Below are 21595 nucleotides of genomic sequence, written 5' to 3'. Positions count from 1 at the left end.
CAGGAGCAGAGACAAAGGCATTCTTGTTGAAGCTGATCCTGAACCTGAAAGGACCTTGAAGAGAAAGCTAAGAGAAGCTAAAGCACAACTCTCTTTAGAGGACCTGACCGAATTCTTCAAGGAAGAAGAACACATGGCAGCCGAAAACAACAACAATGCCAACAATGCAAGGAAGGTGCTGGGTGACTTCACTGCACCTACTCCTGATTTTATGGGAGAAGCATCTCTATCCCTGCCATTGGAGCAAACAACTTTGAGCTTAAGCCTCAATTAGTTTCTCTAATGCAACAGAATTGCAAGTTCCATGGACTTCCAATGGAAGATCCTCATCAGTTCTTAGCTGAATTCTTGCAAATCTGTGACACAGTCAAGACTAATGGGGTTAACCCTGAGGTCTACAGACTGATGCTATTCCCTTTTGCTGTAAGAGACAGAGCTAGAATATGGTTGGATTCTCAACCTAAAGAAAGCCTGGACTCTTGGGAAAAGCTAGTCAATGCCTTCTTGGCAAAGTTCTTTCCACCACAAAGATGGAGTAAGCTTAGAGTGGAAGTCCAAACCTTCAGACAGAAGGATGGAGAATCCCTCTATGAAGCTTGGGAAAGATACAAACAATTAATCAGAAGATGTCCTTCAGACATGCTTTCTGAATGGAGCATCATAGGTATTTTCTATGATGGTCTCTATGAACTATCCAAGATGTCTTTGGATAGCTCTGCTGGAGGATCTCTTCATCTGAAGAAGACGCCTACAGAGGCTCAGGAACTAATTGAAATGGTTGCAAATAACCAATTCATGTACACTTCTGAAAGGAATCCTGTGAACAATGGGACTAGTCAGAAGAAAGGAGTTCTTGAGATTGACGCTCTGAATGCCATATTGGCTCAGAACAAGATATTGACTCAACAAGTCAATTTGATTTCTCAAAGTCTGTCTGGAATGCAAAATGCACCAAACAGTACTAAGATGCTTCATCTGAGGAAGAAGCTTATGATCCTGAGAACCCTTCAATGGAAGAGGTGAATTACCTAGGAGAACCCTATGGAAACACCTATAATTCTTCATGGAGAAATCACCCAAATTTCTCATGGAAGAATCAAGAGAGACCTCAACAAGGTTTCAATAACAATAATGGTGGAAGAAACAGGTTTAGCAATAGCAAGCCTTTTCCATCATCTTCAGCAACAGACAGAGAGTTCTAAGCAGAATACCTCTGACTTAGCAACAATGGTCTCTGATCTAATCAAAACCACTCAAAGTTTCATGAATGAAACAAGGTCCTCCATTAGGAATTTGGAAGGACAAGTGGGTCAGCTGAGTAAGAAAGTTACTGAACTCCCTCCTAGTACTCTCCCAAGTAATACAGAAGAAAATCCAAAAGGGGAGTGCAAAGCCATAGACATGGCCGAATGTGGAGAGGAAAGAGAGGAGGAGGACGCCACTGAGGAAGACCTCAGTGGGCGTGCACCAATCTCCTCTGAGTTCCTCAATGAGGAACCATGGGAATCTGAGGCTCAAAATGAGACCATAGAGATTCCATTGGACTTACTTCTGCCATTCATGAGCTCTGATGAGTATTCTTCCTCTGAAGAGGATGAGTATGTCACTGAAGAGCAAGTTGCTAAATACCTTGGAGCAATCATGAAGCTAAATGACAAGTTATTTGGAAATGAGACTTGGGAGGAAGAACCACCTTTGCTCACCAAAGAACTGGATGACTTGTCTAGGCAGAAAACTGCCTCTAAAGAGGCAAGATCCTGGGAAGTTTCTATACCTTGTACCATAGGCACCATGACCTTCAAGAAGGCCTTGTGTGACTTAGGGTCAAGTGTAAACCTCATGCCCCTCTCTGTAATGGAGAAATTAGGGATCTTTGAGGTGCAAGCTGCAAGAATCTCATTAGAGATGGCAGACAATTCAAGAAAACAAGCTCATGGACTTGTAGAGAATGTTTTGGTGAAGATTGAAGACCATTACATCCCTACTGATTCATAGTCCTAGAGACTGGGAAGTGCATGGATGAATCCATCATCCTTGGCAGACCCTTCCTAGCCACAACAAAGGCTGTGATTGATGTTGATAGAGGAGAGTTAATCATTCAAGTGAATGAAAAATCCTTGGTGTTTAAGGCCCAAGGACATCCCTCTATCATCATGGAGAGGAAGCATGAAGAGCTTCTCTCAAAACAGCCAAGCAGAGCCCCACAGTCAAACTCTAAGTTTGGTGTTGGGAGGCCACAACCAAACTCTAAGTTTGGTGTTGAACCCCACACTCAAACTCTAAGTTTGGTGTTGGGAGGTTCCAACACGGTTTTGAGTATTTCTGAGGCTCCATGAGAGTCCTCTGTCAAGCTAATGACATTAAAGAAGCGCTTTGGGAGGCAACCCAATGTTTTATAGCTAACTATCTTCTTTTGTTATTTTATCTTTTTGTAGGTTGATGATCATAAGAAGTCACAAAAACAATGAAAAAAGCAAAAACAGAATGAAAACAGGAAGAAAAACAGCACACCCTGGAGGAGAAGAAGCTGGCGTTCAAACGCCAGTAATGCTAGCGTTGGGCGTTTAACGCCCAGTCTGGCACCATTCTGGGCGTTTAACGCCAGAAAGGGGCACCAGACTGGCGTTAAACGCCAGTAAAGGGCAACAACCTGGCGTTAAACGCCAGGAATGGGCACCAGCCCGGCGTTTAACGCCAGAAATAGCTCAAAACGTGATTTGAGCAACACTTGGGCAGGGATGACTTTTCCTTGACACCACAGGATCTGTGGACCCCACAGGACCCCACCATCTCTCTCTCTTCTTTCCCCATTCACCAATCACCTCAATACCTCTTCCCCAAAAACCCTTCACCTATCAAATCCATCTTCTCTTCACCACTCACATCCATCCTCATAAATCCCCACCAACCTCACCCTTCAAATTCAAACCACTTTCCCTCCCAAACCCACCCATAATGCCGAACCATTACTCCCCCTCTCTCCTATATAACCTTTTTCAACCCTTCATTTTCACACAACCTAAACCCTTCTTTCCCTTCTTGGCCGAACACCACCTTCCACCTCTTCCTCATTTCTTCTTCTTCTACTCTCTTCTTTCTTCTTTTGCTCGAGGACGAGCAAACATTTTAAGTTTGGTGTGGTAAAAGCGTTGCTTTTTCGTTTTTCCATAACCATTTATGGCATCCAAGGCCGGAGAAACCTCTAGAAAGAGGAAAGGGAAGGCAAAGGCTTCCACCTCCGAGTCATGGGAGATGGATAGATTCCTCTCAAGGGTGCATCAAGTCCACTTCTATGAAGTTGTGGCCTTGAAGAAGGTGATCCCGAAGTCCCCTTTTCACTCAAAAAGGGTGAATATCCGGAGATCCGCCATGAGATCCGAAGAAGAGGTTGGGAAGTGCTTACCAACCCCATTCAACAAGTCGGAATCTTGATGGTTCAAGAGTTCTATGCCAATGTATGGATCACCAAGAACCATGACCAAAGTGTGAACCCGAATCCAAAGAATTATCTCACTATGGTTCGGGGGAAATACTTGGATTTAGTCCGGAGAGTGTGAGGGTGGCGTTCAACTTGCCTATGATGCAAGGAGATGAGCACCCTTACACTAGAAGGGTCAACTTTGATCAAAGGTTGGACCAAGTCCTCACAACCATATGTGAAGAGGGCGCACAATGGAAGCAAGATTCAAGAGGAAAGCCGGTTCAATTGAGAAGGCATGACCTCAAGCCCGTGGCTAGAGGATGGTTAGAGTTCATACAACGCTCAATCATTCCCACTAGCAACCGGTCCGAAGTTACCATAGACCGGGCCATCATGATCCATAGCATCATGATTGGAGAAGAAATAGAAGTTCATGAGGTTATAGCCCAAGAACTCTACAAGGTGGCGGACAAGACCTCCACTTTGGCAAGGTTAGCCTTTCCCATCTCATCTGTCACCTCTGTTATTAGTTGGAGTTGACATAGAGGGAGATAATCCATTGATGAGGACAAGCCCATCACCAAGAAAAGGATGGAGTACACAAGAGACCCCTCTCACCATGAGACCCCTGAGATTCCTCAAGGGATGCACTTTCCTCCACAAAATTATTGGGAGCAATTAAACACCTCCCTAGGAGAGTTGAGTTCCAACATGGGACAACTAAGGGTGGAGCATCAAGAACTCCATTCTCCTCCATGAAATTAGAGAAGACCAAAGAATCATGAGGGAGGAGCAACAAAGACAAGGAAGAGACATTGAGGAGCTCAAGCACTCCATAGGATCTTCAAGAGCAAGAAAGAGCCGCCATCACTAAGGTGGACCCATTCCTTGATTTCCTTGTTCTTTATTCTTCTGTTTTTCGATTTTATGCTTATGTTTATCCATGTTGTGTCTTGTGATCATTATTATCTTAGTGTCTATGCCTTAAAGTTATGAATGTCCTATGAATCCATCACCTTTCTTGAAAAAACGTGCTTAATTGATAAAGGAAAGAATTGCATGAATTCTGAATTTTATAATAGTTTAATTATTTGATGTGTGGCAACACTTTTGTTCTCTGTATGCTTGAACAGTGCATATGTCTTTGAACTTGTGGTTCATGAATGTTGGCTCTTGAAAGAATGATGAAAAAGGAGATGTTAGGATCTGAAAAATCATTAAAAATGATTCTTGAAGCAAGAAAAAGAAGAAAAAAAAAGAGAAAAAGCAAGCGAAAAAAAAAAACCGAAAAAAAGGAGAAAAAAAAAAGAAATAAAGTTGTGATCCAAGGCAAATAAGAGTGTGCTTAAGAACCCTGGACACTCTAATTGGGGACTTTAGCAAAGCTGAGTCACAATCTGAAAAGGTTCACCCAATTATGTGTCTGTGGCATGTATGTCCGGTGGTAATACTGGAAGACAGAGTGCTTTGGGTCACGGCCAAGACTCAAGAAATAGCTATGTTCAAGAATCATCATACTTTACTAGGAGAATCATTAACACTGGATTCTGAGTTCCTAAAGAAGCCAATCATTCTGAATTACAAGGGATAGAGTGAAATGCCAAAACTATTCAGAGGCAAAAAGATAAAAGCCCCGCTCATCTAATTAATACTGATCTTCATAGATGTTTTTGGAGTCATTGCATATTCTCTTCTTTTATCTTATTTGATCTTCAGTTGCTTGGGGACAAGCAACAATTTAAGTTTGGTGTTGTGATGAGCGGATAATTTGTATGCTTTTTGGCATTATTTTTAGTATATTTTAGTATGATCTAGTTAGTTTTTAGTATAGTTTTATTAGTTTTTAGTTAAAATTCACTTTCTGGACTTTACTATGAGTTTGTGTGTTTTTCTGTGATTTCAGGTATTTTCTGGCTGAAATTGAGGGACCTGAGCAAAAATCTGATCCAGAGACTCAAAAGGACTGCAGATGCTGTTGGATCTGACCTCCCTGCACTCGAAGTGGATTTTCTGGAGCTACAGAAGCCCAATTGGCGCGCTCTCAACGGCGTTGGAAAGTAGACATCCTGGGCTTTCCAGCAATATATAATAGTCCATACTTTGCCCAAGATTGATGGCCCAAACCGGCGTTCAAAGTCACCTCAAGAAATTCCAGCGTTAAACGCCGGAACTGGCACCTAATTGGGAGTTAAACGCCCAAACTGGCACTAAAGCTGGCGTTTAACTCCAAGGAGAGTCTCTACACGAAAAAAGCTTCATTGCTCAGCCCAAGCACACACCAAGTGGGCCGGAAGTGGATTTTTATGTCATTTACTCATCTATGTACTAGTTTTCTATAAGTAGGACCTTTTACTATTGTATTTGGAGAGCCTTTTGGGTAGCTATCTTTGTTTATGCTATCTTAGACCTTTGGGAGGCTGGCCATTCGGCCATGCCTAGACTTGTTCTTATGTATTTTCAACGGTGGAGTTCTACACACCATAGATTAAGGTGTGGAGCTCTGCTGTACCTCGAGTATTAATGCAATTACTATTGTTCTTCCATTCAATTCCGCTTATTCTTTATCCAAGATATCACTTGTTCTTCAACATGATGAAGGTGATGATTGACGCCCACCATTCTCACTCATGAACAAGGTGACTGACAACCATCCTTGTTCAACAAGCATCTGAGGCTTAGTGAATATCTCTTGGATTCCCGATTGCACGATGCATGGTTGATCGCCTGACAACCGAGTGCTCGCCTGACAAACGAGCCAACCATTCCGTGAGATCAGAGTCTTCGTGGTATAGGCAGGACTTGATGGCAGCATTCAAGAGAATCCGGAAGGTCTAAACCTTGTCTGTGGTATTCTGAGTAGGATTCAATGATTGAATGACTGTGACGTACTTCAAACCCTGAGGGCGGGGCGTTAGTGACAGACGCAAAAGAATCACGGATTCTATTCCGCGCCTGATTGAGAACCGACAGATGAATTCGCTATGCTGTGACCAGAGCATATGCAATCGCTTTCACTGAGAGGATGGGAGGTAGCCATTGACAACGGTGAAACCCTACACGAGCTTGCCATGGAAAGGAGTAAGAAGGATTGGATGAAGGCAGTAGGAAAGCAGAGAGACGGAAGGGAAGGCATCTTCATACACTTGTCTGAAGCTCTTACACCAATGATATACATAAGTATCACTATCTTTATCTTTTATGTTATTTTCGTTCATCATATACATTTGAGTTTGCCTAACTAAGATTTACAAGATGACCATAGCTTGCTTCAATGCTAACAATCTCCGTGGGATCGACCCTTACTCACGTAAGGTATTACTTGGACGACCCAGTGCACTTGCTGGTTAGTTGTGCGAAGTTGTGTAATGCCATGGTATTGAGCTACCAGTTTTGGAGCCATTACCGGGGATTATGAGAGTTGTGAAAAAGTATTGTTCACAATTTCGCGCACCAGTGGTCTAGAGATATCTGGGCCATTTCTGTAAGCCCATGGTAGAAGATGTCTAACTGCACCCATTCTAAAAATATTTCAGAGGGGCATTTCCTTAGCATCTCTCTGTACCTCTCCCAAGCGTCATAAAGGGATTCATTATCCTCTTGTTTAAAGCCTTGGATTTCTAGCCTTAACTGTGTCTCCTTTTTGGAGGAAAATATTGATTCAGGAATTTTTCTGATAACTGTTTTCCATGTTTTTATGCTTGCTATAGGTTGGTTATTTAACCACCTTTTGGCTTGATCTTTTACAGCAAATGGAAATAGTAATAATCTGTAGACATCCTGATCTACTTTCTTATCACGTACCGTGTCAGTAATCTGTAAGAACTATGCCAGAAACTCAATAGGTTCTTCCTGTAGAAGACCAGAATACTGGCAATTTTGCTGCACCATGATAATGAGCTGAGGATTTAGCTCAAAATTACTGGTTCTGATGGGGGGTTGAAGAACAAAATTCTCGTGCGATCTAGAATTTTCACAAATAAATTCCCGTTATAAGTATAGCTTCTAGATTGACAAGAATTCCTTTCTTATAAACGTTTGGTTGTCATAAGTAACAGACCCAATAAAATTTATAAACCGAAGTATTCAAACCTCGGGTCGTCTTCTCAAGGAATAGAGGGAAAGTATAATTATTATTGGTTATGCAAAGGTATATTTTGGGGTTTTGAAAAGGTTTGAACAAATAATTTAATTGATAAGTGTTCATACCCTGGGTCAAAGCTGTCCGACCCGGGATGTTCTACAAACAAAGCGACCGACCTCTTCAGGTCAGGATGACCCGACCTCTTCTCAAAGAGCTCGGCCAAGTCACAGGAAAGCCCAATAAAGGGCCCAAATAGAGGAACACGTCTCGAATCCAAGGGCAGCCCAAAGCCCGTAGAGATAAAGGCGGTTCCCTTGAAGATAAGATGACCTCACTCAAAGATAAAAATAAGATAAGATAATTATCTTATCTCCAGAAAGGTCACTCCACACTATTATAAATATACTGGAGCACCCAGGTATAACTCATACTCTGATTCTACTCAATACCTGCTTAATACCCTTGCTAACTTAAGTATCGGAGTCCCTTGCAGGTACCCCCCCACCCTCCGGGACGAAGGATCAGCATCATCACCAAGTCCAACGAGTCGGACACAGCAACTCCGACCACCATCATCAGATCGGACTCCGCAGCTCTGACCAGCATAGAAGATCTCGTCCGAGATCGACCTCTAGTTTCAGGTAACCCCCGGAATATTGGCGCCGTTGCCGGGGAACCTGGAAGTCATCCCATTACCATGGCGGACGACCATGACAATGATCATACCTCAGATCTAGAAAAAAAAACGTTGCATAAAAATGCGGACACAACACCAAAAGATACTCCCCAAATCAACAATAAGAACTCCCCAAATGAGGGAGCCCTGGGGGCATTTCAAGATCGGTTAAAACAACTTGAGGAAGATGCTCTACGTCAACGAGAGGCCGAGAAGGATCTACAAAGAAAATAAGGTGACGCCGGAATTGGAGAATAAACTCCTAAAACTTGAAGCCGATGTCAAGACTAAAGCCAGCTGATCCATTCCCGAAGATAATGCACGAAAGGAGCAAGACCCATTCACCAAAGAAATCATGAAGACAAAAATCCCAAAGGACTTTAAACTCCCAGACATGACCTTATACGACGGCACTACAGATCCCAGCCATCATCTCAGCAACTTCAGAAGCAGAATGTACCTTACCGATGCCTCAGATGCAGTTCGTTGCAAAGCCTTTCCAACTACTTTAACAAAAATAGCAGTTAGATGGTTCGACAACCTCCCTCCAAGATCCATCTCGAGTTTCGACGACATGGCCAAGAAGTTCCTGGCCAGATTCTCCATCCAAAAGGACAAAGCTAAACATGCGCCAAGCTTATTGGGAATCAGACAAGGAGAAAGGGAAACCCTGCGCAACTACATGGAGAGATTCAACAAGACATGCCTGGATATACAAAACCTGCCAACAGAAGCCGCTATCATGGGCCTCATTAATGGCCTACGAGAAGGACCTTTTAGTCAATCTATATCAAAGAAGTACCCCACGTCTCTGAACGAGGTGCAAGAACGAGCGGAAAAGTACATCAACATGAAAGAAAACTCCTATTAGGAGAGACCTCAAAGACCGGGTTCACCTCTCGGGATAAAGACAAAGACTCCAGAAAGAAAGAAGATCGCCATGGAGAGAAAATCAATAAATACCACAATTATACCCCTCTTCGGGTGTCTCTTGTGGATGTCTACAGAGAGGTTTGCAACACAGAAAAAATACCACCAGCTCGACCACTCAAAGGCAAAAAAGGAGGAGGAAACCGGGCTGAATATTGTGAATACCATCGGATCCGCGGGTACTCCACCAATGAGTGTTTTGACTTAAAAAACGTTATAGAAAAGCTCATACGAGAAGGAAAGTTAGATCGATACCTGGCCACCCGTGATGATGAACAAAGGTAAAGAAGAAGAGCAGAAGACGTCAGACTAACCGCGTGATCATCCCAGACGCCAGAAAGACATGTCCGCATGATACATGGTGGATTCGCCGGGGGAGGAATCTCCAAATCATCCCGCAAAAGACATCTCAAAGACGTATACCACGTCGCAGAAAAGAAGGAAACACCCGACATCCCGGCGATCACTTTTAGCAAGGAAGACGCATCCGGCATCACGTTAGGGCATGACGATCCCATGGTCATCACTATCATACTAGCAAACGCAAATCTTTACCGCACATTGATAGATCAGGGGAGCTCTGCCGATATCTTATTCAAAACCGCCTTCGACAAGCTCGGCTTGGAAGAAAAAGAACTCAGAGCATATCCGGACAGCCTGTTCGGGTTAGGAGATATCCCGGTTCAACCAATGGGATACATCCCGCTCCACACAACTTTTGGAAAGGGAAGTCAGTTAAGAACACTCAAAATAGATTACATCGTCGTTGATGTAAGCTCAGCCTACAATGCCCTAATAGGCCGGGCAACGTTAAATCAACTCGGCGCAATAGTCTCGACTCCACATCTATGTATGAAGTTCCCAACCGTAGAAGGAATAGCCACAGTAAAGGCAGATCAGAAGATGGCGCCGCTGTTACAACGAAAGTCTAAACCTCAGAGGCAGAGGAGAAGAATTCCACACAATCGAGTTCGGTGGAGTTCGGAGGCGGGAGGAGCTCCGCCCACAACCTGAAGGAGAAATAGAGAAAATCCAGATCGGGAACACCCCGGACCAAACAACCAACATCGGCACACTCCTAAAAGGGGACATCAAAGAATCACTCATACAGCTCCTACGCGACAATGCCGACCTCTTTGCGTGGAAGGCCGCAGACATGCCAGGCATAGATCCCAAACTAATGTGCCACAAGCTAGCAGTCTACCCAGGATCTCGGCCGGTACAACAAAGGTGCAAAAAGCTAGGGCCAGAACGCTCAAGCAGTGGAAGAACAGGTATGAGCTCTACTGGAGGCAGGCTTCATAAGAGAAGTCAAATACCCGCTATGGCTTGCTAATTTCGTTTTGGTAAAAAAGTCAAATGGGAAGTGGAGAATGTGCACGACTATACCGATCTCAACAAAGCTTGCCCGAAAGATCCTTATCCGCTCCCAAACATCGACGCACTAATAGATGCCTCCTCCGGATACAAATACCTCTCCTTTATGGACGCATACTCGGGATATAACCAAATCCCAATGTACCCACCCGACCAAGAAAAAACCTCTTTCTTAACCCCAAAGGCAAATTACTGTTACATTGTTATGCCTTTCGGTCTCAAAAACACGGGAGCCACTTACCAAAGATTAATGAACAATGTTTTTTCGGATCACATCGGAAAGATCATGGAGGTCTACGTAGACGACATGCTAGCGAAGACGCAAAACGAAGAGATGTTATTATCCAACCTTACACAAGTATTCAACACCATAAGACGACACAGCATGCGACTCAATCCCACAAAATGTACCTTTGTAGTAGAAGCTGGTAAATTCTTGGGTTTTATCATCACACAGAGAGGAATCGAGGCAAACTCGGACAAATGCAGAGCCGTTCTCGACATGAAAAGCCCGACTTGTATCAAAGAGGTACAACAACTCAACGGGCAGTTGGCAGCCTTGTCCAGATTCCTGGCGGGATCTGCAATAAGATCTCTCCCCTTCTATGCCACTCTAAGGAAGGGAAAGGAGTTTGAATGGACAGCTAAATGCGAGCAAGCCTTCCAAGACTTCAAAAAAATTTCTGGGACAGCCACCTATATTAAGTCGGCCACGGGAAGGAGAGCCACTCATCTTGTATCTCGCAGTGGGAAATCGGGCAATAGCCTCAGCACTGGTCCGAGAAGACAACGGTGGGCAACAACCCATATACTTTATCAGCAAAGCGTTACAAGGGTCCGAGAAGAACTACCAGAAAATAAAAAGTTTGGTTACGCTCTCATAATAACATATCGACGACTTCGCCCATATTTCCAGTCTCATACCATTAAAATTCGGACCAACCAGCCCATAAAAGGAATCTTACAGAAAACAGACTTGGCAGGTAGAATCTTGCAATGGGCAGTCGAGTTGTCCGAATTCGACCTTCAATACGAAGCCCGGACGGCCATCAAATCTCAATATCTGGCCGACTTCATTGCGAAATTTACGGACACATCGGAAATCCCACAGAATGGAATCTATACGTGGATGGCTCCTCAAATAAAACGGGAAGTGATACAGACGTAATAATTGAAAGCGACCAGGGGACCCAGATCGAACTCTCCCTCAAATTTGAGTTCCCTGCCTCAAACAATCAAGTGGAATATGAGGCACTACTAGCTGGTTTGAAGCTGGCTAGGGAGGTTGGAGCTCAAACATTTATCATCTTCAGCGATTCACAGGTAATCACTTTACAAATAAAAGGGAACTACCAAGCCAAATACCCACTATGAAAAAGTACCTGGACAAAACCAGGGAACAGCTCGGACAACTCGGAGAGTACGAGATTCAACACATACCCCGAGAACAGAATGCCCAGGCCGATGCACTCTCAAAACTAGCCAGCACCAAACTAGGAGGCAACAATAAAAGCCTTATCCAAGAAATTCTACAGAAGCCAGCAATCTCAGAAGAAGAAAAGGTCCTAGCCATAACAGGTCGCGATCAGGGATGGATGACCCCCATAATTAATTACCTCGCAACAGAGGCCCTCCTACAGAGAAAGAGGCAAAGAGGTTAAAACAAGAAGCACAATACTATACCATCATAAATAATACTTTATACAAAAGAGAGATTTCAACACCATTGCTAAAACGCGTGCCGACTTCCAACACTAAAGATATCTTAGAAAAAGTACACAGTGGCATTTGTAGCAATCACCTCGGAGCGCAAGCACTCGCCAAAAAAGTACTACGGGCAGGATTTTATTGGCCAACCCTACAAAAAGAGGCCACAAAATTCGTAAGGACATGTTCGCCATGTCAAAAGCATGCCAACTTCCACACCGCTCCGCCAGAGGAACTCATCAGCGTAACTTCACCTTGGCCATTCGCAAAACGGAGACTCGATCTCCTCGGACCTTTTCCTCAAGGATCAGGACAAGTCAAATTCCTCATAGTAGGAATAGACTACTTCACAAAATGGATCAAGGCAGAACCCCTAGCCAATACCACAGCTCAAAAAAGTCGGAAATTCCTGTATAGAAACATCGTCACAAGGTTCGGAGTTCCATACTCCATCACTACAGACAATGGTACCCAGTTCACAAACGCAGGCTTCAGAAAACTAGCGGCCAACCTGAATATAAAACAACAATTCACCTCTGTTGAGCACCCCCAAACCAATGGGCAAGCCGAAGCTGCTAACAAAGTTATATTAGCAGGGATAAAATGGAGATTACAGGATGCAAATGGAGCCTGGGCTGAAGAGCTCCCACAAGTCCTATAGGCGTACCGAACGACCACATTCCACGACAAAGGAGTCACCCTTCCGATTAGCTTACGGAATGGAGGCAATGATTCCAGTAGAGGTCGAAGAAGGATCACCCAGAGTAATCCATTTTAGCGAAAAAGTCAATTCCCAACTTCAAAGGGAAGAGCTCGACTTACTTCCAGAAATCTGAGAAAAAGCTCGGATAAGGGAAGAGGCACTGAAAAGACGAATAGCCTCCAGATACAACTGAAAAGTAATACAGCGGCCTTGTTGAAAACGACCTTATCCTAATCTGAAACGATATGGGAACAACTCGACCTGGAGAAGGAAAGCTGGCAGCAAACTGGAAAGGACCTTTTCGAGTCATAGAAGTATTGGGAAAGGGCTACTACAAACTTTCCGAACTCGACGGTGAGAGCTTCCTAAATCATGGCACGCCTGCAACCTAAGAAGGTACTATAGCTAGGGTGATAAAAGATCTTGGACAAGGTCACTCTTTTTTCTGAAAAAGGTTTTTTAACGAGGCGCCCCGCCAAGACCTACGAATCACCCGACTTAGGAAATTAATTCCTCATGTATATTTGCATTTTCTTTTAATAAAATTTGTCCAGATTCTCTACAAACGCTCAAGTCGTATTATTCTGAAAACATTCATCGCCCGATTGTAAAGCTACAGATCGACAGAAAGTGAAAACCGAATTCACTGCGCGATCACGATAAAAACGAGGGCTAAAAACCCAAATTCTACAAAATTGGCAAAAATGAAAACAAGAATAACACAAGAAGTTATAGAAAGTGATCCATAGAAAGGACCTGACGAGGTCCTAATAAAGTGGATTGCTATAAAATAACTTAAAGGTTGGCCAACACGAAGAGTCGGACCAACCACAACAAACCAAGTTATAAGTAAAGCCCTGGAAAGAGGTCTAGCCAACCCTATAAAAGAAGATGACTATAACTTCGAAGAGCCCGACATGGGGAAGTCGGACTCCTACAAAAAGTTACAAAAAATAATCCCTGAAAGAGACCTGAACAAGGTCCAAAAAGAGGATTATCAAGTAACTCGACAGGGCCCGACGTGACAAAGTCGGCCCGGAAAGATAAAGTTACAAAAGATAAATCCCTGAAAGAGACCTGAACAAGGTCCAAAAAAGAGGATTATCAAGTAACTCGACTGGGCCCGACGTGACAAAGTCGGCCCGGAAAGATAAAGTTACAAAAGATAAATCCCTGAAAGAGACATGAACAAGGTCCAAGAAAGAGGATTATCAAGTAACTCGACAAAAGCCTGACATGACGAAGTCGGTCCAAGATACAAAGCTACGAAGGTAATCCCTGAAAGAGACATGAACAAAGTCCCCGAAGAAGGGTTACTGAGTAATTTGATCGGGATCGAGACGATAAAGCTACCCTTGAAGAGACCTTGAGTAAGGTCCAAAAAGGAGGGCTACAAACAAATCAAAAACCAAGTTTGGCAATATCAGTATTACGATAAACAACAGTTTAAGATTGATGAGCAGCAGCGTCAGGCCCAAAAGATCAAGTTAATGTCAGATAAAAACCTACGAAGGTGCCAAGACGAGTGCAAAGCAGACAGGATATAAAAACTACTAAATTATAATAGCAAAGCCTCAGAGGCCACCCAATCAGCCCAGAAAGCTCGAAAGTCACTTTGTTTTTCAAAACAAAGTTGCTAAACAAGCAACAGAAAGTATCAACAGTCAACAAAACCATTTACAAAATAAAAAAGTTCAAAGCCCACAGGTCGGGCTATACACAAATTCATCAGAAATAATCAAAGAGAGTCCAAAGGTTTCCCAGTAGCAGCATCCCGGGGTGAAGGAGGACGAGTCTAGAGAGGAACTGCATCCACTGTTCTGTCGCCTCGATTCAAGATCTGACAATCAGGATCTGGCTCAACTACGGAGGGGGCTGAAGAAACCGCATAGCAGAAGCTTAAGAGAAAGCGCAGGAGGAGGTTCAATGTCATCATTGGGATCATCTGGGACAATCTTGCCATCCTTTACTACGTTATCAAGACTAACGAGAGTCAAATAAGCATCAGGGGCAACAATCCGGAAAGCTCCATGGTTCTCATAGGCAACAGTCACACTGCCCATAAGGTGACCCTGGAGCTCGGTATAATTAACCCGAGAAGTTTCCAAGTCATCTCGGAGATGCACCAACTCGCTATAAGCTGAGACATAGCTATTCTTGTGCTTCAACGCCATGTCTCAGCCAATTCAAGGAAGCCGCCTAGGCGATAGAGCTAGCCTTCTCACCCTCCAGTTCCTTTTCTACCTTCGCCAACTTCACCTCCAATTCCTCCTTGGTGCACGAAATTGTGATCATCAATGACGCCATCAACATGGTACGCTCAATTGCAATCTCAACTCTTTATCACAACTTCGCACAACTAACCAGCAAGTGTACTGGTCGTCCAAGTAATAACCTTACCGCGAGTAAGGGTCGATCCCACGGAGATTGTTGGTATGAAGCAAGCTATGGTCATCTTGTAAATCTCAGTCAGGCAGATTCAAATGGTTATGGATGATTTATGAATAAAGCATAAAATAAGATAGAGATACTTATGTAATTCATTGGTGAGAATTTCAGATAAGCGTATGGAGATGCTTTGTCCCTTCCGTCTCTCTGCTTTCCTACTGTCTTCATCCAATCCTTCTTACTCCTTTCCATGGCAAGCTGTATGTTGGGCATCACCGTTGTCAGTGGCTACACCCGTCCTCTCATGAAAATGTTCAACGCACTCTGTCACAGCACGGCTAATCATTTGTCGTTCTCAATCAGGTTGGAATAGAAATCCAGTGATTCTTTTGCGTCTGTCACTAACCCAACCTTCAGGAGTTTGAAGCTCGTCACAGTCATTCAATCCTTGAATCCTACAGAATACCACAGACAAGGTTTATACCTTCCGATTCTCTTGAATGCCGCCATCAATTCTAGCTTATACCACGAAGATTCTGATTAAGGAATCCAAGAGATAAACATTCAAGCCCTTGTTTGCTTGTAGAATGGAAGTGGTTGTCAGGCATGCGTTCATAAGTGAGAATGATGATGAGCATCACATAATCATCACATTCATCAACTTCTTGAGTCGAATGAATATCTTGGAATAAGAATAAGCCAATTGAATAGAAGAACAATAGTAATTGCATTGATACTCGAGGTACAGAGCTCCACACCTTAATCTATGGTGTGTAGAAACTCCACCGTTGAAGATACATAAGAATAAGGTCTAGGCATGGCCGTGAGGCCAGCCCCCAAATGATCTAAGAACTAAACGTCCAAAGATGATCAAAGGATCTAAAGTGATCCAAAGATGAAAATACAATAGCAAAAGGTCCTATTTGGAGAACTAATAGCTTAGGGTTTACAAAGATGAGTAATGATATAAAAATCTACTTCCGGGCCCACTTGGTGTGTGCTTGGGCTGAGATTGAAGCTTTCATGTAGAGACTTTTCTTGGAGTTAACGCCAGCTTTTGTGCCCGTTTGGCATTTAACTCCCATTCTTGTGCCAGTTCCGGCGTTAAATGCCAGAATTCTTGAGCTGACTTGGAACGCCTGTTTGGGCCAACAAATCTCGGGCAAAGTATGGACTATTTACATTGCTGGGCCCAGCAATGTAAATAGTTCATACTTTGCCCGAGATTTGATGGCCCAAACAGGCGTTCCAAGTCAGCTCAAGAATTTGGCATTTAACGCCGAAACTGGCACAAGAATGGGAGTTAAACGCCCAAACGGCACAAAAGCTGGCGTTTAACTCCAAGAAAAGTCTCTACACATGAAAGCTTCAATGCTCAGCCCAAGCACACACCAAGTGGGCCCGGAAGTAGATTTTTATGTCATTTACTCATCTTGTAAACCCTAAGCTATTAGTTCTCTCCAAATAGGACCTTTTGCTATTGTATTTTCATCTTTGGATCACTTTAGATCCTTTGATCATCTTTGGATGTTTAGTTCTTAGATCATTTGGGGGCTGGCCTCACGGCCATGCCTAGACCTTATTCTTATGTATCTTCAACGGTGGAGTTTCTACACACCATAGATTAAGGTGTGGAGCTCTGCTGTACCTCGAGTATCAATGCAATTACTATTGTTCTTCTATTCAATTCGGCTTATTCTTATTCCAAGATATTCATTCGTACTCAAGAAGTTGATGAATGTGATGATTATGTGATGCTCATCATCATTCTCACTTATGAACGCATGCCTGACAACCACTTCCATTCTACAAGCAAACAAGGCTTGAATGTTTATCTCTTGGATTCCTTAATCAGAATCTTCGTGGTATAAGCTAGAATTGATGGCGGCATTCAAGAGAATTCGGAAGGTCTAAACCTTGTCTGTGGTATTCTGAATAGGATTCAAGGATTGAATGACTGTGACGAGCTTCAAATTCCTGAAGGCTGGGCATTAGTGACAGACGCAAAAGAATCACTGGATTCTATTCCAACCTGATTGAGAACTGACAAATGATTAGCCGTGCTGTGACAGAGTGCGTTGAACATTTTCATTGAGAGGACGGGACTGTAGCCACTGACAACGGTGATGCCCAACATACAGCTTGCCATGGGAGTAAGAATGATTGGAAGACAGTAGGAAAGCAGAGACGGAAGGGACAAAGCATCTCCATACGCTTATCTGAAATTCTCACCAATGAATTACATAAGTATCTCTATCTTTATTTTATGCTTTATTCATAAATCATCCATACCATTTGAATCTGCCTGACTGAGATTTACAAGATGACCATAGCTTGCTTCATACCAACAATCTCCGTGGGATCGACCCTTACTCGCGTAAGGTTTATTACTTGGACGACCCAGTACACTTGCTGGTTAGTTGTGCGAAGTTGTGATAAAGAGTTGAGATTGCAATTGAGCGTACCATGTTGATGGCGTCATTGATGATCACAATTTCGTGCACCAAGGAGGAATTGGAGGTGAAGTTGGCGAAGGTAGAAAAGGAACTGGAGGGTGAGAAGGCTAGCTCTATCGCCTAGGCGGCTTCCTTGAAGTTGGCTGAGGACATGGCGTTGAAGCACAAGAATAGCTATGTCTCAGCTTATAGCGAGTTGGTGCATCTCCGAGATGACTTGGAAACTTCTCGGGTTAATTATACCGAGCTCCAGGGTCACCTTATGGGCAGTGTGACTGTTGCCTATGAGAACCTGATGGAGCAGTTCCGGATTGTTGCCCCTGATGCTTATTTGACTCTCGTTAGTCTTGATAACGTAGTAAAGGATGGCAAGATTGTCCCAGATGATCCCAATGATGACATTGAACCTCCTCCTGCGCTTTCTCTTAAGCTTCTGCTATGCCGGTTTCTTCAGCCCCCTCGACCGTAGTTGAGCCAGATCCTGATTGTCAGATCTTGAATCGAGGCGACAGAACAGGATGCAGTTCCTCTCTAGACTCGTCCTCCTTCACCCCGGGATGCTGCTACTGGGAAACCTTTGGACTCTCTTTGATTATTTCTGATGAATTTGTGTATAGCCCGACCTGTGGGCTTTGAACTTTTTTATTTGTAAATGGTGTTTGTTGACTGTTGATACTTTCTGTTGCTTGTTTAGCAACTTTGTTTTGAAAAACAAAGTGACTTTCGAGCTTTCTGGGCTGATTTGGGTGGCCTCTGAGGCTTTGCTATTATAATTTAGTAGTTTTTATATCCTGTCTGCTTTGCACTCGTCTTGGCACCTTCGTAGGTTTTTATCTGACATGATTAACTTGATCTTTTGGCCTGACGCTGCTCTCATCAATCTTAAACTGTTGTTTATCGTAATACTGATATTGCCAAACTTGGTTTTTGATTTGTTTGTAGCCCTCCTTTTTGGACCTTACTCAAGGTCTCTTTCAAGGGTAGCTTTATCGTCTCGATCCCGATCAAATTACTCAGTAACCCTTCTTCGGACTTGTTCATGTCTCTTTCAGGGATTACCTTCGTAGCTTTGTATCTTGGACCGACTTCGTCATGTCAGGCTTTTGTCGAGTTACTTGATAATCCTCTTTCTTGGACCTTGTTCATGTCTCTTTCAGGGATTTATCTTTTGTAACTTTATCTTTCCGGCCGACTTTGTCACGTCGGGCCCAGTCGAGTTACTTGATAATCCTCTTTTTTGGACCTTGTTCAGGTCTCTTTCAGGGATTTATCTTTTGTAACTTTATCTTTCCGGGCCGACTTTGTCACGTCGGGCCCTGTCGAGTTACTTGATAATCCTCTTTTTGGACCTTGTTCAGGTCTCTTTCAGGGATTATTTTTTGTAACTTTTTGTAGGAGTCCGACTTCCCCATGTCGGGCTCTTCGAAGTTATAGTCATCTTCTTTTATAGGGTTGGCTAGACCTCTTTCCAGGGCTTTACTTATAACTTGTTTGTTGTGGTTGGTCCGACTCTTCGTGTTGGCCAACCTTTAAGTTATTTTATAGCAATCCCTTTATTAGGACCTCGTCAGGTCCTTTCTATGGATCACTTTCTATAACTTCTTGTGTTATTCTTGTTTTCATTTTTGCCAATTTTGTAGAATTTGGGTTTTTAGCCCTCGTTTTTATCGTGATCGCGCAGTGAATTCGGTTTTCACTTTCTGTCGATCTGTAGCTTTACAATCGGGCGATGAATGTTTTCAGAATAATACGACTTGAGCGTTTGTAGAGAATCTGGACAAATTTTATTAAAGAAAATGCAAATATACATGAGGAATTAATTTCCTAAGTCGGGTGATTCGTAGGTCTTGGCGGGGCGCCTCGTTAAAAAACCTTTTTCAGAAAAAAGAGTGCACCTTGTCCAAGATCTTTTATCACCCTAGCTATAGTACCTTCTTAGGTTGCAGGCGTGCCATGATTTAGCTCTCACCCGTCGAGTTCGGAAAGTTTGTAGTAGCCCTTTCCCAATACTTCTATGACTCGAAAAGGTCCTTTCCAGTTTGCTGCCAGCTTTCCTTCTCCAGGTCGAGTTGTTCCCATATCGTTTCAGATTAGGATAAGGTCGTTTCAACAAAGGCCCGCTGTATTACTTTTCAGTTGTATCTGGAGGCTATTCGTCTTTTCAGTGCCTCTTCCCTTATCCGAGCTTTTTCTCAGATTTCTGGAAGTAAGTCGAGCTCTTCCCTTTGAAGTTGGGAATTGACTTTTCGCTAAAATGGATTACTCTGGGTGATCCTTCTTCGACCTCTACTGGAATCATTGCCTCCATTCCGTAAGCTAATCGGAAGGGTGACTCCTTTGTCGTGGAATGTGGAGTCGTTCGGTACGCCTATAGGACTTGTGGGAGCTCTTCAGCCCAGGCTCCATTTGCATCCTGTAATCTCCATTTTATCCCTGCTAATATAACTTTGTTAGCAGCTTCGGCTTGCCCATTGGTTTGGGGGTGCTCAACAGAGGTGAATTGTTGTTTTATATTCAGGTTGGCCGCTAGTTTTCTGAAGCCTGCGTTTGTGAACTGGGTACCATTGTCTGTAGTGATGGAGTATGGAACTCCGAACCTTGTGACGATGTTTCTATACAGGAATTTCCGACTTTTTTGAGCTGTGGTATTGGCTAGGGGTTCTGCCTTGATCCATTTGTGAAGTAGTCTATTCCTACTATGAGGAATTTGACTTGTCCTGATCCTTGAGGAAAAGGTCCGAGGATCGAGTCTCCGTTTTGCGAATGGCCAAGGTGAAGTTACGCTGATGAGTTCCTCTGGCGGAGCGGTGTGGAAGTTGGCATGCTTTTGACATGGCGAACATGTCCTTACGAATTTTGTGGCCTCTTTTTGTAGGGTTGGCCAATAAAATCCTGCCCGTAGTACTTTTTTGGCGAGTGCTTGCGCTCCGAGGTGATTGCTACAAATGCCACTGTGTACTTTTTCTAAGATATCTTTAGTGTTGGAAGTCGGCACGCGTTTTAGCAATGGTGTTGAAATCTCTCTTTTGTATAAAGTATTATTTATGATGGTATAGTATTGTGCTTCTTGTTTTAACCTCTTTGCCTCTTTCTCATCTGTAGGGAGGGCCTCTGTTGCGAGGTAATTAATTATGGGGGTCATCCATCCCTGATCGCGACCTGTTATGGCTAGGACCTTTTCTTCTTCTGAGATTGCTGGCTTCTGTAGAATTTCTTGGATAAGGCTTTTATTGTTGCCTCCTAGTTTGGTGCTGGCTAGTTTTGAGAGTGCATCGGCCTGGGCATTCTGTTCTCGGGGTATGTGTTGAATCTCGTACTCTCCGAGTTGTCCGAGCTGTTCCCTGGTTTTCCAGGTACTTTTTCATAGTGGGATATTTGGCTTGGTAGTTCCCTTTTATTTGTAAAGTGATTACCTGTGAATCGCTGAAGATGATAAATGTTTGAGCTCCAACCTCCCTAGCCAGCTTCAAACCAGCTAGTAGTGCCTCATATTCCACTTGATTGTTTGAGGCAGGGAACTCAAATTTGAGGAGAGTTCGATCTGGGTCCCCTGGTCGCTTTCAATTATTACGTCTGTATCACTTCCCGTTTTATTTGAGGAGCCATCCACGTATAGATTCCATTCTGTGGGATTTCCGATGTGTCCGTAAATTTCGCAATGAAGTCGGCCAGATATTGAGATTTGATGGCCGTCCGGGCTTCGTATTGAAGGTCGAATTCGGACAACTCGACTGCCCATTGCAAGATTCTACCTGCCAAGTCTGTTTTCTGTAATTCCTTTTATGGGCTGGTTGGTCCGAATTTTAATGGTATGAGACTGGAAATATGGGCGAAGTCGTCGATATGTTATTATGAG

At 43.5% G+C, this 21595-nt stretch overlaps 1 non-coding gene across 1 annotated transcript; it reads right to left on the bottom strand.

Annotated features, from left to right (window-relative positions):
- Window positions 1-537: 537 nt before the first annotated feature.
- LOC130971826 (small nucleolar RNA R71) lies at window positions 538-645 on the bottom strand. Its single transcript, XR_009083033.1, has one exon. It is a non-coding gene; the product is annotated as a small nucleolar RNA R71 (small nucleolar RNA).
- Between the last annotated feature and the right edge of the window lie 20950 nt (window positions 646-21595).

Source organism: Arachis stenosperma, chromosome 3, assembly GCF_014773155.1.
Source record: "Arachis stenosperma cultivar V10309 chromosome 3, arast.V10309.gnm1.PFL2, whole genome shotgun sequence".
Lineage (NCBI taxonomy): Eukaryota > Viridiplantae > Streptophyta > Magnoliopsida > Fabales > Fabaceae > Arachis > Arachis stenosperma.
Note: the sequence above shows the minus strand (reverse complement) of the source record. Positions and strands in the feature narration are given on the sequence as shown.